The following is a 16,272-nucleotide window of genomic DNA, read 5'->3' as shown; positions in this document are numbered from 1 at the left end:
CAGGGGCGGGCTCACCCGGCCCCGCCCCCGGCCCGCGGGGGGAGGGCTGAAGGGGGCGGGCAGAGTGGGGCGCGCGGTCCCGCCCCCTCCCCCGCCCCGCCGCGCCCCCCGCACCGCGGCCCGCCTCTTAACACTTCGGCTTGATGGGCGGCGCCCCTAGCCAACGGGCGCGCGCAGCCTCCGCGGCGACGGCCCTGAGTGGCCGGCCGCGGGGCGGAGCGCGCTCAGGGGGCGGGCGGAGCGGCGGGCGGGGGCCGGGGGCGGGCCGGCAGGGGGCGGGGGCAGCGGCCGCGCAGGGCCGGGGGAGGCGGCGGTGGGCGCGACGTCGGCGGCGGCTGTGGCGGCGGCGGCGGCGGCGGCGGCAGCTGCAAGTTGGGCTGCAGGGGCAGCGCATACACTACAATGGCTGCTGGAAAGAGGCGTAAGGAAACAATTTCCAGGCCCGCCGCGTCCAGCCCGAAATATGAGAAAAAAATTATTAGAAATTCCGCGTGTGGTGTAAAGGCGGCGGACGGGCCGGAGGGAGGATGGTGAAGCCCCGCGGTGAGTCCTGCCGGGGTCCGGGGCGGCGGAGAGGCTTTTAGCGGGAGAAATATCAGGGTTATTTAAATTATGGGACTCGCTGAGGGGGCAGAGGAGCCGCGGCGGCGGCAGGAGGAGGAAAAGTTTGTGCTGCTCTCAACCCCTGCTCGGGACCCCAGAGAGGAAAATAATAAGAAAAAATAAAATAAAATCATTGCGCGGGGGTGTGAGGACTCCCCGAGTCGCCTCTGACAGGGCAGGGGGCGAAGCGGCTGGGGACCCGAAGGTGAGGGCGGTGGGAAAAAAAAGCCCCTTTATTCAGGGTCTGGAAAGTTTGAAAAGTTTTCCTCCTCCTCCTCCTCCTCCTCCTCCTCTGGTGCTGTGAATATTGTGACAGCGGCAGCGGCAGCAGCGAGAGCGGAAGACATTAGAGACCCGAAAAATAAGGGAAAAATTAATATAAATTCAGTTTTGAGAGTAAACTTTCCGCATTTTTCACCAAAACATCTCGGGGGACGGTCTCTTCCCAAAGGGCCTGTCGGAGACCCGCGGTCGGCAATATTTGGGGGGCACTGGGAGTGACTTGGGGTAACTGTGCCCCTTTTTCAAAAAGAGGTTTTTCTTTTTGCAGAAATGCATTTTGTTTTCGCTCTTTCCCCAGGTGGGCGAGTCGGGGTCGGCCGCGGGGTCTGCGGGGAGGTGTGAGCCGGGCCGAGTGGCCGCGAGGGGGGCCGGGGGTGCTAAATGAAAGCAGGAGATCTGCACAGGGCAGGGACAGCTTGTTGTCAGTATCATAAACAACCAAAATGGAGGGAGAACTCAGGCATATAACCAAATAAAAATTTTTAAAAAATCGCAAAAAATCCCTAAAAATCCGGGATGCTCCCCCTTTTCTCGCTAAAGGTAAAAGTACGAACCGCCTTTCCCCTGAAGTCCATTTTGACTTTGCAGGGACCAAGGAGTTAATATTTATTTATTTTTTAAAACTTTCGAAGGGCAAAAGCCTTTTATAACTCAACCGACAATGAGAAAACGTGAAAATCCGATGCAAGAGGAGGAGGGGGAGCGATGGGGGAGGTGGTAGTGCAGAAACTGCTCAACTTATTGGTAATGTGGACTGATCTGAGATAAGATAAACACTATATTTGCTATTTTATGACTCCTTTTTAATGATCTTTGCGGGGTGGTTTTTTTGTTTGTTTTTTTGGGGGGGTGGAAAAAAAGTGATGCCATTTTCTTAATAGAGTTAATATGTGTGATTGGAAGAATAAACCTTGCCGGCTTTAGATTGCCTTTTCGTCGCATTTACGCTTCAGGTTTGTGAGTGGCTCCCTCCTTTCTTTAACTTGGCTCTACAGAGGAGGGCGAGAGAGGTGATGGTGCACAGACACTGGGGTGCAAGCCCAGAGCACCTTTTGGGGAGGGGTGGGGAGCTGCTGGGTTTCTCCCTCCCTGACAAGTCTGCTTCACCTGTTCATCCCCAGTAGGCAGTGTAAGCTGAGGTTTTCTGGTTTTCTATATAGAAAATGATGGTGCCTCTTGCATCACATTGAAGTTAATGGGAAAGTGCTGCTGATGTTGGTTCCACGTGGGATATGGGACAGAGCAGGGTATTTTAAAGGGACAGCCTCTCTTTTCTTACGGTTTTCCTCACCTACACAGAATCACTGTCTGAGGACCAAAAGCAGAGGTGCTAGGAGGGTGTGGTGATGGAAGAGCCCTGCCTTTCCGTGACTCAAGTGCACCCACCCTTAGGAGGGATGAAGGGAAGGAGGAATAAACAAGCCCAACAGAAGATGGATATGTGTGTAGATGAGTTTGTATCCAAGTTGTTCTTTTGTGTGACAAGCCCTCCTAGGAACTTTTTTATGTCAAGCTGCTTTGCTTTGAAAGCTGATTTTGGAAGGAATTGTGGAAAAATCAAAATAGTTTAAGGTGTGTGGCGTAATGGTATAGCATTATTGAACAGTTATGAACTCTGTGCAGTGAGATCAAAGAGCCATGTATGCCCATAATGTGATTTTACAGCCATTTTGTAAAAGCTGTAAAATACATAATATTCACTTTGGCTTAAGGTACATTGAGGACTTGTGGTTGAGAAATGCAGACAGAGTGGTGGAGATTCTTTAACATGTAAGCAGTAGGCATTTCTTTGGGGGAAAGAGCGCACATACAGACGCCATGGAGAAGTTCACATGTATATCCATTTTTAAAGCCCATCCTATACAAGTACTGTAACTCTGCGCCTTGGAAATGAAGAGATTTTAAAATTCTGAAACCTATCACTCTGCATCTTTTAAGTTTAATTTTATTGTGTTATTTAACAGGAAATGTTTGCTGATCATAAATTATTATCAGCTGTAATGTTTCAGATTTCTAACATATTTAAATTTTAAATGTGTACGATATTAGCTGTACTTTATTTGAGATTAAGGCCAATCTTGAATAGAAATTACTTGTGTTGTATTTTCCACAGGTGTATGGAGTTTCTAAAAGAAATCCCTATTTTCCTTTGTTTTTATGGCTTATAGAAGTGGGCTAAAGTTAAAGCTGAGTTTTTAGGCTTTTTATACAGATTATTGTTTCTTGCCATACTGTACAAATTATTACTTTATAGTCCATTGTGTGTTAATTTATGTTAACAGCTGAGCTCTTATCTGCACCCTTTGTGTGACTATCTCTATGACAACCTTACGTTGGTGGGGTGTTCCAGCCTATTATCTTGTGGTTTCAGATTTTGGAAGCAATTGCAACTTTCTAAGAAGTCATTAAAAAACTAATCTCATGAACCACTATTAAATCAAAGTTGATTGAAAAGTGATTGAGCTATCCATGGAAAAGAGGAGCCCTCCCCACCCCCACAAATCATCATCTTTCCAGAGGTTTCAGAATGCTATTAATATTTACAAAGCTTTAGAAATTTATCTTACTTTTCATTGTATTTTGGCTCAAGACAGTTACATTGAATATAAGTAGTCAGAATTATGCTATGCATTTAAAACAAATGAGACTTTCAGGTCTTGAATAGTTGCCACTTTGACAAACCAGATAATAGTATCAAGAAATTAAAGTTATTTAAAAGTGAAGGAAAAGTTTATTTTGCAGTTATTCGGACATTTCAAGTTATGACTAGTTTATTGTCAACCTAAGTAAAAGTGCTGGTATTGTGGAGGTTTTTTTTTTTTTTTTTCCTATTTCACAAAAGATAGTATGAGATTTCTGTGTGTTTGGGTTTTACTCAACTAGCTACTTGTCTAAATTGGAAAATGCACTCAGTGTGTACAAGTGTAGAATCTGTTAAATCCTTAGTTTTCTTACTTAAGGCACAGCACAGTATCTGACTGGAATTGGTTGTATTAAGCTTTTTTGGTGCCTGGGAAATACTACCTGCTGAACATCCTTTCTCTGAAGCTACTATTAAATTATTCCAGTTTACAGAAATAAGTATATTACATACTCAAAACCTTTAATTGGGGAAGCCTCATAGGTTCTTATTTGAAATTTATATGCCTAATTTTGTTATTAGAAATCTATGAAGAATTTAACTGCTATGGAAGATGATTAATACTAATAAAATATATATTTATTATAACCAAAATATTTTAATAAACAGACACCTTACAGCTAAATAAATTAATGACTTTGCTTTTATCAATATCATTAAAATTTTAAGGATACTTTGTTTTAATACATAAAGGTGGAGATTTTTTCTCCATTTTTAACATAATCCTGGTTATTACTGTGTATGTTTTGGTTTGGAACTCTGGAAACTTGTCTTTTTAAGGATAAATTGTTGTTTGCTAAATTAAATGTAATGCTTTTATCTTTAGCTGAGATTTGAAAAGCCAGATAACTAAAACATATAGCTACAACTGTCTTTGAAGTTTTATTACAACAATCATTTGCTTGTTGAGCAGTGTAATCAAAATGATTGTACTTCCTGGCAACATTTTAATATTTTTCATTTAGAATCCTGTTCTTTGAAAATTAAGGTATATGAAAATTTACCTGTCTCCCTCCCTCAAAAAAAAAAAAAAAGTTTTATTGACTAGCTTTACTTACACTGCCTGGAACACATGTTCTTTTTAATGTGTTTCCAAGTGTATAAGAAATAAATATAAAATTTTTCTTCTTATATTGTTAATAACTTAGATTCTTTAGTTATTTGAGTAAGGGATGAGTTTCAGAAAGTGAAGAAAACAACTGAATCTGTCCAACGGAATTCAAGATAGTGAATATGTTAAAAGAGCTATAAATCATCCCTTGGGCAATTTTGTAAATGTCTTAAGATCCTGATAAACACCTTTTCTGAGATGTTGAGGACTTGGAAAGCATATCAGTTGCTGAAAAAAAACAAAAGTGGACCTTTAATTTCTTTAATCTTCACAGGAATTAATGTAGGCAGCATATTTAACCAGTTTGTAAGTGGTTGGGTAGCCTTGGTAAAGTGAAGTGTGAGGGGCAGGGTGCATCGGACTGATGAGCTGTAAAGCTATGATTTGACAATTCATACATGGGGCTTCTTTTCTATTTTACAGTAAGAGAACTTTTTTGAAGTAACTAAGTTTTACTTTTTGTGTTTACTTCATTGCCTGGATTTTTTGATAATACACAAAACTGACATTCACTTAGTTGGTACTTTTAATTTATAATAGGGCAACTTTTATATCCCATTTGCAAAGTTTAATGTTTGAATTTGAGAAATTTTTTTAGATTATAGTATTTTACAAAAGTACTGGTGTGTAGTTATTAACATTTGCAGTTATAAGAGAGATACATGTGTGAGTGGCTAGCAGAAATTATTACAGAGGCATGAATTGTTTCTTACTTTTAAGTCGATTGGCCTGCTGCCCAATGGTTTGCATTCTGCTTAATGAGTACACCTGTGCCTGCCTCTTCTTTCCAGGGTGCTATTGACAAGGATGTGATGTGTGGAGCTACCAAGGAGACTTTGGTATTTTTGCTTTCTGACTTTGTGTATGCATTGGTGTTTGTTGCTGTTCAAGTGTTTGCTTTTTTTTTTTTTATCCTTATCAGAAAACAACAAAAAAAAACTTTTTTTAATAAGAGAAATAATATCTCATTTTTTAAAAGTGAAGTGTGATCCTGCATTCAAATTGTTAGTATTTAAAAGTCCCTGGATGTCTTATAAACAGAGTTACTGAAAGATCATAGCATTAAAATTAACCACAGTGTATATTAGGAATTTGAGATAACTACCTAAGAAATACCTAAGAAATGTCTGTGCCCATATCAAATGAGTGAATTTATGCAAGTGTGTCCTAAGTTAATAGGATAAGCAATTTGCTTGAAATGTTTCCCTGCATTTTTTTTAACTTGAGACTTTTCCTAATCTAAAAACAGAGAAAATCTTAGAAATGCAAGGGTGTTAGAAAGTAAAAATGTTCTTTTGTTTATCCCTTGTAAAACTGAAAGTTTTAAATAATGAAAGTGTATAACAAGAACACAAGTGTGGACTGAAATGCCCAAAATTGATGAGAAAGAATTAGGTAGATAAGAATTTCATAATAAAATAACAATTATTGTAAATTTAAAATTGGACTTGTGTGAATAAAGAATAACCAACTACAAGGCAAAAATTGTATATTTACGGAAAAAAATGAGCCTAAGCTCTATAAGGGGATATTTTTAATGCAAATTGCTGGTTTTATAATCATCTTTTAGAAATAGATTCCCCAAAGCCTTTCTTCCATATCTTTTTAAATTTGAACTGAATTAAATTCTAAGAATTAATTTGTAGTGGTTATTTGGAATTCTTTTAAGAAAAATAAGGAAAAATCATCTTCTGCTATTTTTAAAAAAGATTTTAAAGATTATTTTAAATGTGTGCCTAAGTGAAGTATGCTGAGAACCTTAGAAACTGCTGAAAATGATTTTCTTCGTTGTGTATCAGAAAGTTCATTCAGTTAATGAAATAAATTTTTAAAACTCAGTCTGAGAACAGTTTGTTTCATGGATTTTTTTAGGCCAATTTAAATAATTTCTTATAGACTTAATGACATTTAAAAAGCTTTTCACCAGGTAAAGATAAGACCATTTCACTAACAAAGTTATTAATGTCTGGAATGTTTTTAGGTATATGCTGCTCATTAAAGGAATTTTTCTTCCCATTAATGAATTAGCAATTGAATTTCTGGAGGATAATCTAGATCTATCGGTGTTCTGTTCAAAAGCAGAAGTTTTCTTTAATATTAGAAAGTATTTTCAGGGCTAGCGGAGGCATCTCTTCTTAAAGGGCAACAGAATCTCTACAGGTTGTGAATGACCAGCCATTGAAGAGTTGGGAACTCTACTTTTTTTGAGAGTGGGAGACTCATTTTAGACTTTTGAATTATTAAATATTGAAATTATCATCTCAAACGAATACAGGAGTTGCACATGTGCCTACTGAGTACTTATAATTTCCTATATTTTAGTTTCTACATATGGGAGTATTATTTTGCAGATTAAGTGCTAGACTTAAAGGGGTGCGATCTGACTTTAAAAAATTGTATTTCTTTAATCACATTATCTAGACATTAGAGCCATTAATTTTAATGTACATTTTTTGAGACTATGAAACTAAAAATAGGTTAGAAAAATGAGGAATTTAGCTCCTTTGGCTAAAAGGCAAAATTAGATAACGTTGTGATCAAATTTTTTCACTTGGTGGTACAATAGTAAAAGTCGACTGAATTGTTCTTATCAGGAGAATTTTAGGAAAGTGGCTGTGAAGGCAAGGCGTGCGGTCATTCAGAGGCACAAGTTCAGAACAGACAGCAGGTGAGCTTTCACCTGTTAGATGTCATCAGTGACTCGGTTTTATTTTCCTAATTATTTTAGTGCTGGATTGCATAGAGCCTGTACCACTTTTCATCACAGCCTACAAGAGTTAAAGTAGGGCTTATTTTTATCAACTTCAGGCAATGAAGTGAAAACACTGTTTTATATAAGAATATATTCCCTTTCTTAAACACTTTTAGCATTTCTTAAATATAATGTGAGTATTCCATTCCAAAGACAAGAAAGTATCTCCATTAATTTAAAAATAAATTTGTTATAAATTTGCAGTTTGTGGAGAGTTGTCACTTTATGTATTTGGATAAAATTTATTATAACCTTAAATATTAACATGACAAGTATATTTGATTAGAAGGTACATTTCAAACAGGAATCTGCTTTCTGTATACTTCTAAAATTGTTTTCTAAATAAATCTATGCGAATGTTTTTCATGTGTTTTTCTAATTTGGTATTTATTAAGGTAATTTTAGCTGGGTAAAATTTCAACCTCAGCTGTGTTTATTTCCTAATATTAATAGTATTTTATTTGAAGATTGCTATTCGAATTCTTTGAGTTTTGGCATTAAAATAGAATTAGACATATCATAGAATAAGTAGGTTAATTACACCAAGTATGATGGAAGCAGTCTAAGTAGTTCTTATTTGGAAAAGTTTTAAATGTTTCAAAAAAGGAAAGCGCCTCTGGGTATAGGGACACACCTCACAGGAGTTAGTAATGAAATCCTTTTCTTTTTCTTGCTTCAGAAAACGTTTTGAGTATCCTCAGACTTACTGTCATACAAACAAATAAAAATTTAACTCTTCTCAGTGTGATGTACATATGTCAGGCTCATCCTTTCATGTAATTTGCTTTGCTTTTAAGAAAATGGGTATAAGACAGGTATTCCTTAGCAGTAATTTAGCATATATCATATTTTAAAAGATACTATAGGTAAAATACATTATCATAATTGTTTATACAAATCCAAAAGAATAAACTATCAACCAATAGATTTAATTAGACAGAGTAAAATATTCAATACTTAACTGGATAACTTGATCTCCTGCTGAAATACTGAGAATTTTAATGGGAAGAGTTAAGTTTTTTATCTGAATCTTTTTTTTAGCCTAGAAATTTGTAAACAAAGTGAATACATATAAAAGCCCGGCAGTTTGCAGACATTCCTAAATCTCTAACCTATGATAGTTAAGGAAAAGATATTTTTCAAGTACATGGCCAAAATTGCTTCCAAGATCATGGTATATTCTATTAGCAATTTTTTTAAAGGGAAGTGGCGATGAGTGGGTCAGTACTGTTTTTATCTAGATCAGTTGAGTGTCTATTTGAAAACTTTACTTGTTAAGCATTTAATACTTGTAATGATATTTTAGTTTTTTAAGTAGTGTTACACATGTTTTCCTTAAATGTCTTTCTTTTTGGACATGATAACCTGATGAATACAGTTATTTGAAAACTTTAACTCTGCAACTGCTTTTATTTAAAAAAAGCATTTCTGTTCCCAAGAATCGTGTAATAAAAAGTTCCTCTTCTGAAGCACGTTGAATTACAGCTTGGGTTATCTTTTTAAATACATACTATAAATATAATTGCTCTACTTAAACATTGGGTCTGATGTGGGGCTTGAATTTATGCATACTCGGTTCACCTTTTATTCATCAGCAGTTTGCTGGGATAGAACTGCAGCTGATCCCATTCAGACGATGACTCACAGTAGCTTTTCTAACGTGCACGTACCTCTGCCAGAATTAAAAGGAATTTCATAATTAGAACCAAAATGCCCCTGTGTCTGAGAAGTTTTTTCCTGGTCAGATCTCAGGCACACTGGTGCCTTGGCCATTCCAAGTGTGCTTGCTGTTTTCATGCTCAGTGTTTTGTTCTCAGTGCTGCCCCCCTGTGTATGGTGGTGCCTCTCAACTGCACACACTCATTTTCTCTGTTTTAGTATCAAGTGGTCACATCTGAAACCACTTCTGAAAAACAAGCATGCATAGTAAAATTAATTTAAAAAGTGCACACTGCTTCTATGTCTGATGCTATACTAAATCTAGATTTTCAAAAGTTATACAGTTCAGAAGTATGGTATTCAACTGCCAAAAATGAAATTTGGAAAACTTTAAAGGTAAATACCTTTATGTGTTTCATCTATCACGTCATTGACATAAGGTGGACTTGAACTAATATTTTAAATCTAGTTTAAAGTTCATTAAATAAGAAAGGAGAATTTTTGATCCTTTAAAGATGAGAGATGTTATAAATATTTTTATAATAACCCAGCTTTTAGTTAAAAGTTCTTCCTATTAAAAATAAAACAAGAAATAAACTCGTGCACACACGGACAAAACCCAGACTGTTCCTGTGAAAAGAAAAAAAAGACTTTATTGACTAAATTATTCCTTGAATCACTAGTAAATGTATTTAAATTATACACCCAAAATGTTTTGAATACTGTTGTTATACATCAGCCATAAAATACTTTGTTTAGACAGCAGTCTTTGCTTTACCTGTATTATCTTGTTTGGCCCTTGCGGGAGAGGGAGTGCCGTCATGGTGTGTATACAAAGGGCAGGAATGATCTCAGAAATTGGAATTTTGTTACTTTTTAGAAGTTAGTCTTTAAAATGGAAAAGCCATAAAAGCTAATTGTTATAAATTAATTCTCTAGTGTAAACCTAACTTATATTCATATTGAAGTTAATATATTAACAAAAAAACGAATTTGTTACGAAAATGAAATTTTCAAACATAAAGGCGACACTGAGTAACCTTAGTTAGAAAATGCTGCATATCTGCTTACTTTTCAGCTGTATATGTAAGGAATTGGGGACAATTATAAATTTACTAAGTTAAAGATATAAACTTAAACTTTATTTTACAGTATTTAAGGATCTTAGGTAGGTACAGCTTTACTAATTTTTCCTTTAAAACAAATGCATATAGCAAAATCATCTGGTTTCAGAATAATGAACCCGCCTCTCTGTCTGAATTTTTTAATAGTCTTAGTTGAATAAGCTGTCTAATTCTGAATGGTAACAATTGAAAATATTGCTTAGTTTGGTTAATTTTAGATATTAGGCTTCCAGGATAGAAATGTCACTGATGATCTTATTTCTCAGGAAAGTTGAAAGAATTTAATACAATGTATGATATTGTCCCAATACTTTAAAATTCCAGGTTAACTACAAAGTCTCCGCTTTGTTATTGTAATTACCCCTATAGGTTTAGGAATTTCTTCCCCTTGTGTCTCCCTATAACACACACATAAATACGACTTTAAAATTTTTTTTAAAAAATCACTTTAAATAATATGGGAAATGTAATTAAATTTTGACTCAACAGTGAAGCATTATAACCTTGAGAATCCTCTGTTACATTGAATTCTTTATAGCAACTTTAAGATAAAACTGGTTCTGATAAACTTATTTTGATAAATAAAGCAATATGAGAGTTTTGATGACTTGTCTAAAACCACAAGATAAATTATTTGATTGATTTAAAAATAACATTGCAGCCCCAAAGTTTCTTGCTCACACCGAACTCCGTAGAACCATGCTGCTACTTAGTATTTTGTTAGGTAGTAATATCTTCTACGATGAGACAGTGGTTTGTTTTTACTTTTTATGCTGTTCATTAAAGGTTCCTCCTTTCCATCTCAATTCAGAATGGGCTATGATGATAACCTGGTGTCTGGTCTCTCTCCACTTAAATATCTTGAGGCTTAATTAGGATTATGCTAATCCACTGCTGTAAAGCAATAATGAGCCCCTATCGTGGCCAGTGGTTCAAGAGTTTGGCCGGTAACCAAAAAAGTCAGCAGTTCAAATCCACCAGCTGCTTCTTGGAAACGCTGTGAGGCAGTTCTCCTCTGTCCTGTAGGGTCGCTGTGAGTCAGAATTGACTCGATGGCAACAGGTTTGCTTTGGTTTTGTTTTTTTGTCCACCAAATTAAGTTTAATCTCTTGGTACGCTGTCCCTGAGATATCACTGACCGCCCTTCTCAGCATGCCTTCCACTACCAGAAACCTACCTTCTGGCCAGTCAGACTCCTTGCCCTTCCTCAGACACACCCCAGATTTGACGGTGGCCGTGTCTTGGTCTATGTCCAGTCTTCCTACAACGTTTTTCTCACATACCTATCCATATCTTACCTGTTCTTTAAGTCCCATCACAAACCCATCTTCTTGAACAGTTTCCTTATTTTTACTTCAAGTGGGAGGCGGGAGGGAGGAGGGTACTTCGAGCCACTTGTAGGGCACTTATGTTTGCCTTCTGCTTTTCCTTGTCTTTTATACCTTTTGGATGATGGGTGATGTATGAAAGAAACCACAAAGCAGTATAGTAAATGGTCAAATGAATGGTCCAGACAGTAAAAACTATACAAGGGAGGGGCCGTTGGAAGTTGAGATGGGCTTTGAAAAAGGTGTGAATTTGGAATAGGCAGAAAGAAGGGAGAAGGACATTCAGGTGAAAAGAGTGGTTGGAGCAGAGGTTTGGAGGTCCACGGCCACCAAGAAGACTAATCTGACTAGAGTGGATGGTCAGCTGGAAATAGTGCAAGGTAAGACTAGGCAGGTATGTGGAGACCTGACTGTGAAAAACCTTGACTGCCAGGCTAAGGGATTTGCAGCTGTGCCATAGAAGACATAGCTTTTTGAGCAAAAGTCAATGAGTTAAAAAAAATTGTTAATTCAAAATACAAACTAAATTGAGCCTGTGGACGTGACGGGTAGAGAGACTAGGGTTACAGAAATGTTGACTTAGTCCAGACTTGAGTGGTAGTCCGCGGCTGTGCACATGGCTCCTCTTTATTACTAGGTCCATCCTCACTATTAGGCTCTGGATGTACTTTTCCAAGCACCTCTTTATTAACATAGACACCTGAATGGACAATTGGGGTCTCAAACTTTCAGCATCCCTAAACTAGCAATTCAGACTTCAGCTATCTTATGAATGGTCCTACCATTTTTTCAGGACCCTAGTCATGAAACCACCTTTCTACATTCAGTTGGAACTTAGATTGTTGGCTTAATTCTTCTGTGCAGGCATAAACAAAGGAGGTGCGTAGAGGGAAGAGATAGTTAATCCCAACTAGGCGAATTAGACTCAAGAGGAGGCCCTGGAACAGGGCGTGGGGGCTGCGGGACCCCGGGGAGGATGAGCATTCAGATGCTCAGCACAGGGTGCGCAGGGTCATGGTAGATGAGGCTAGAAAGAGAGATTGGGGCCAGGATGTAGCAGATCTTGAATGCCACACTGAAGGATTTCTATTGTTGGTAGAGGGACCCAGCGAGGGTTTCTGAGACCCAAAGCTGGGTCTCTAATGATGTAAAGCCACTTTTTTACCTGTTTCCCACTCAGATCACTTTGCTCGTTCCATTCCTCACCTATTCTCAGCACTTAGCATTGTCCTGAAACCCCCTCCCTCACCCTTTCCCCAGATGGCTGCCTGTCCACAGAGAAGACTGAGGTGGCAGTGCAGGCCCCACCTTTGGCCTCTCTTGACACCTTGATTGTCCTGTAATAATGCTAGCCCTCCAGTCGGATGGGAGGCAAGGCTCTGGTCAGCTCAGGGAGAGTCTGACTTGTAGGGCAGGCTGGACCCTGCGTCTGTAGATTATCACTCACCACCACCCCCATCCGGGTATCTTCCATCTCTTCCTCTATACCTGCAAAGGATGCTCAAATCTTCGCCATCAAAAAACAAAACCAAGCAAGAGACCTTTGCCTTCATCCCGCCACCCCCTCACATATGTTCCCATCGGTGCCCAACTTCCTGAAAGAGTGGTCTTGTCCAGCCTGTCCCTTTCACTTCCCCTTACTCTCAGCCCATCTCCCCCCCACCCCCATTCTGTGTCTGCCCTTGAAGAGGACATACACCCTAGCTCCCTATTTCATTTGGCCTTTCTGCAGTATTCGGCACATTTCTGAAAACTCTAACCTCTCCTGCCTTTCTGCTTCTGCCGCTGCTTCCCTAGTGCTTCTTTGCACGTCTGCTGATGGTACTTCTTCTTCCACCTGCCCCTAATCTTCAACATTTAGCATTTCCCAGGTTCTGCCATGGCTTGGGTCTCCTCCCTGTGTGCGGGTCCACTCCTGCAGTCGGGGGCTGGCAGTTTGTGCTATGAAGCCTCCGTCTTTACCTGTCTCCTGGGCCTCTAGGCGTGGTTTTCTAACTGTTCATGGCGGCATGTCCACATCTGTACATGACACCTTTCCTCCTGCCACCCATCCGTTCAGCAAACTACCAGGGGCCTGTCATCCCCCGGGTTCTGTGCCAACTTGGGACAGAGCAGGAGTCAGCCAGATCCTCCCCTCCCACTAGGAGGAGACAGCTAGCAAACATTCCCCTCGGGGTGTGGCTAATGCCATGAAGAAAATAGGATGGCACACACGGATGAAGAGTTTTGGGAGGGCAGGGGTGAAGGGATGCTTTTAGAAACAGCGATCAGAGAAGCCCTCTTGATAAAGGAACTTTTGCTTGAGACCTGAGTAAGGAGAGGGAGGAAGCAGAACAGTTCGGGCTCTTCCATACAGAAGGTCCTGAAGAAGGAGAAGCAGCTCAACCCAGGAAGCAAGGAGGGCCCTGCGGTGAGCCCAGCGAGGCAGAGAAGCCAGACAGGAGACGAAGCAGCCCTGCTGGACCTTTGGTGCCCCAGAGTGTGGTTACCACTCCTGAGCACAGCATGGGCCACTGGGTAGCCCGCCTGTCACCTCCCGGCCTCGGTGGAACCCCTCCCCGACATGGAGGACTCTGCACCCTTTGCAGCTCCCTGAGACTAGAACGGCCTCCCTGCTTCACCCTCCTTGCTTCGTCTCTCTCCTGCTCCTCTGGGACTCGCACACATTTTTCAGGGACATCTCCATCGGTTAAAGTGCTTTCTGCTCTGTCGTTGCCGTGTCCTTGGTGCTTCCACGGGGTCTCCATTCATACCTACCCTGTCTCATGGGTCCCACCCCATATGTATTCAACTTCCCCATTGGATTACATCCTTCAGGGCCAGATGCACACTTACTTCCGCTTGCTTTCTCTGAGAGCCTGAGGCACGGTACATGTCTGGGGAGGGAATTCTTTACTTTAAGGGGCAGACTGGAGGGTTGGTGTAGTGAGAGAGGCTAGAGGAGGTCTGGAGGCAGCTGTAAGAATCCGCTGTGAGCAGCAGAGTCGTCCAAGAGGGTGTCACAGGAGAGAATCAAGGAGGAGTGGTGGGTGGAAGACAGCCCCTACCGAGAGCACAAGGAAGGAGAGGCCTGGATTTGGCTGTTGAGTCACATCACACCTCCTGTGAGTTGAGAAGTACATCACTGTCTTCCTGGTGCCCAGACAGCAGGGTTGGGAGGCAGGGAGATGACCTGCTTGTCTTTGCTGCTCCCCACCCACCCAGGCCCTCTGCCTTCATGAGCCTGTGTGGCCACCTGCTTTCCCTGACACATAGGTAAATAGACCCCCTCCCACAGGCAGGCCAGCCCCCACCGCCATCAAGCTTGTATGGAGGCTGCAGGAGCAAGTCCACATACACCAAAAGACAGGCACAAACACACATACATACGGGGTGCACATACTCAGAGCACCCAGAGCTGGGGAGATGCGGAAACTCAGAGTCACATGCACATACCCCTAAACACACTTTGGGGATGGGGAGACCCGTATGCTTGGGGAGACTATATCTCTGTGTATGTATGTGTGTATAAATTAATGTTTGTATTTATATTTCAGGAGAAAGAGAGGCAGCAGAAGAAAGACATACACAGAGAGAGGAGAGAGAAAAATACACCTAGCTCCTACTCAGAGGGAAAGAGAGATGCACAAACAACCCTGTGTGTCTGTCCGCTACCTGGGGTGGGGGAGCCCCAGGAGAGGGGTGAGGGGAGAAACACATGCATACACACAGCATGGGGTGGGACACTGACACCTGGCTGAGGGGAGGAAGTGACGCACATCTAGAAGGTGACAGGTGGGAGAGGCATATGCAGGCAGGCAGTCTCCAGGATGATGGGGGCTACACACGCACCCAGAAGGTGGAGGCAAGGGTAGGGGGAGACATAACAGGATTGGGGAGAAACCCTCATCTGGGGGAAACAGGAAGAGACACACACACCTGCAGAAAATGGGAGAGTCACACCAGGATGTGAGGAAAGGTACCCCCCTCCCAGGGTGGAGGTAGAGGGGATGCACAGGAGAGTGAAACAGAGACACTTCAGGGAGAGACACAAATTCCCAGAGGAGAAGAGAGAGACATCCAGGCAGACGCCCAGAGAGGTAAGTAAGACACACACACAGTCGTAGAATACCTATCTAGGGTAGTGGGGACTAGGAGATGCACAAGACACACGTACCAGAGGGAAAGAGGAGCGGGCACACACACGTGAGGACGGGGAGTGAGACAACAGACTGAAGTCCAGAAGGGGGTTTGGAACATGAGTGTGCACATACTCACAGAGAACTGAGGAGGGAAGGAGATATACAGGTATCCACAGGGGAAGATGCCCCTTTATTTACATACACCAAACCAAAACACCAGTCCCATTGCCCCAGGTCAGTCCTGACTCATGGCTCCCCACTGTGTTAGAGAGTAGAACTGTTCCAGAGGGTTTTCTGGAATGTAATCTTTCAGAAGCAGGTTGCCAGATCATTCCTTTGCAGTGAGTGCCATTAGGTGGGTTCAAACTGCCAACTTTCTACAGGGGCCCTTGTACACATACCAGGAGATGGAAAGAGATAGACACACAAAAGGGGGAGAGATGTGGAAGAAGGGAAGGGCAGGTACCACACAGGGGACAGTGAGGAGACACACAGTGGGGAGACCCCTGCACATTGCCAGGGGTAACAAACACACACACATCCTTCATGCATACGTTTGGTATCAGCACTTCCATACCAGTGACCAGTGGCTCATGGTGCTTTTTAGTCCTGGAAGTCACGTTCAGATGCCTCCACTGGATTTTGGAAAAC

The 16,272-nt window shown here is 41.2% G+C and overlaps 1 protein-coding gene across 2 annotated transcripts in view; it reads left to right on the top strand.

Moving 5' to 3' along the window:
• Positions 1 to 385: 385 nt before the first annotated feature.
• The window catches only part of PLAG1 (PLAG1 zinc finger), a 41,721-nt gene continuing 25,834 nt past the window's right edge, over positions 386 to 16,272 (top strand). For both annotated transcript variants that reach the window (XM_010599529.3, XM_003420000.4), the window contains exon 1: positions 386 to 543. The gene's annotated coding sequence lies outside the window, so the exon portion shown is untranslated. The remainder of the gene's footprint in view (positions 544 to 16,272) is intronic.

This window comes from Loxodonta africana, chromosome 18 (assembly GCF_030014295.1).
Source record: "Loxodonta africana isolate mLoxAfr1 chromosome 18, mLoxAfr1.hap2, whole genome shotgun sequence".
Lineage (NCBI taxonomy): Eukaryota > Metazoa > Chordata > Mammalia > Proboscidea > Elephantidae > Loxodonta > Loxodonta africana.
This window is presented reverse-complemented; position numbering and strand designations above follow the sequence as displayed.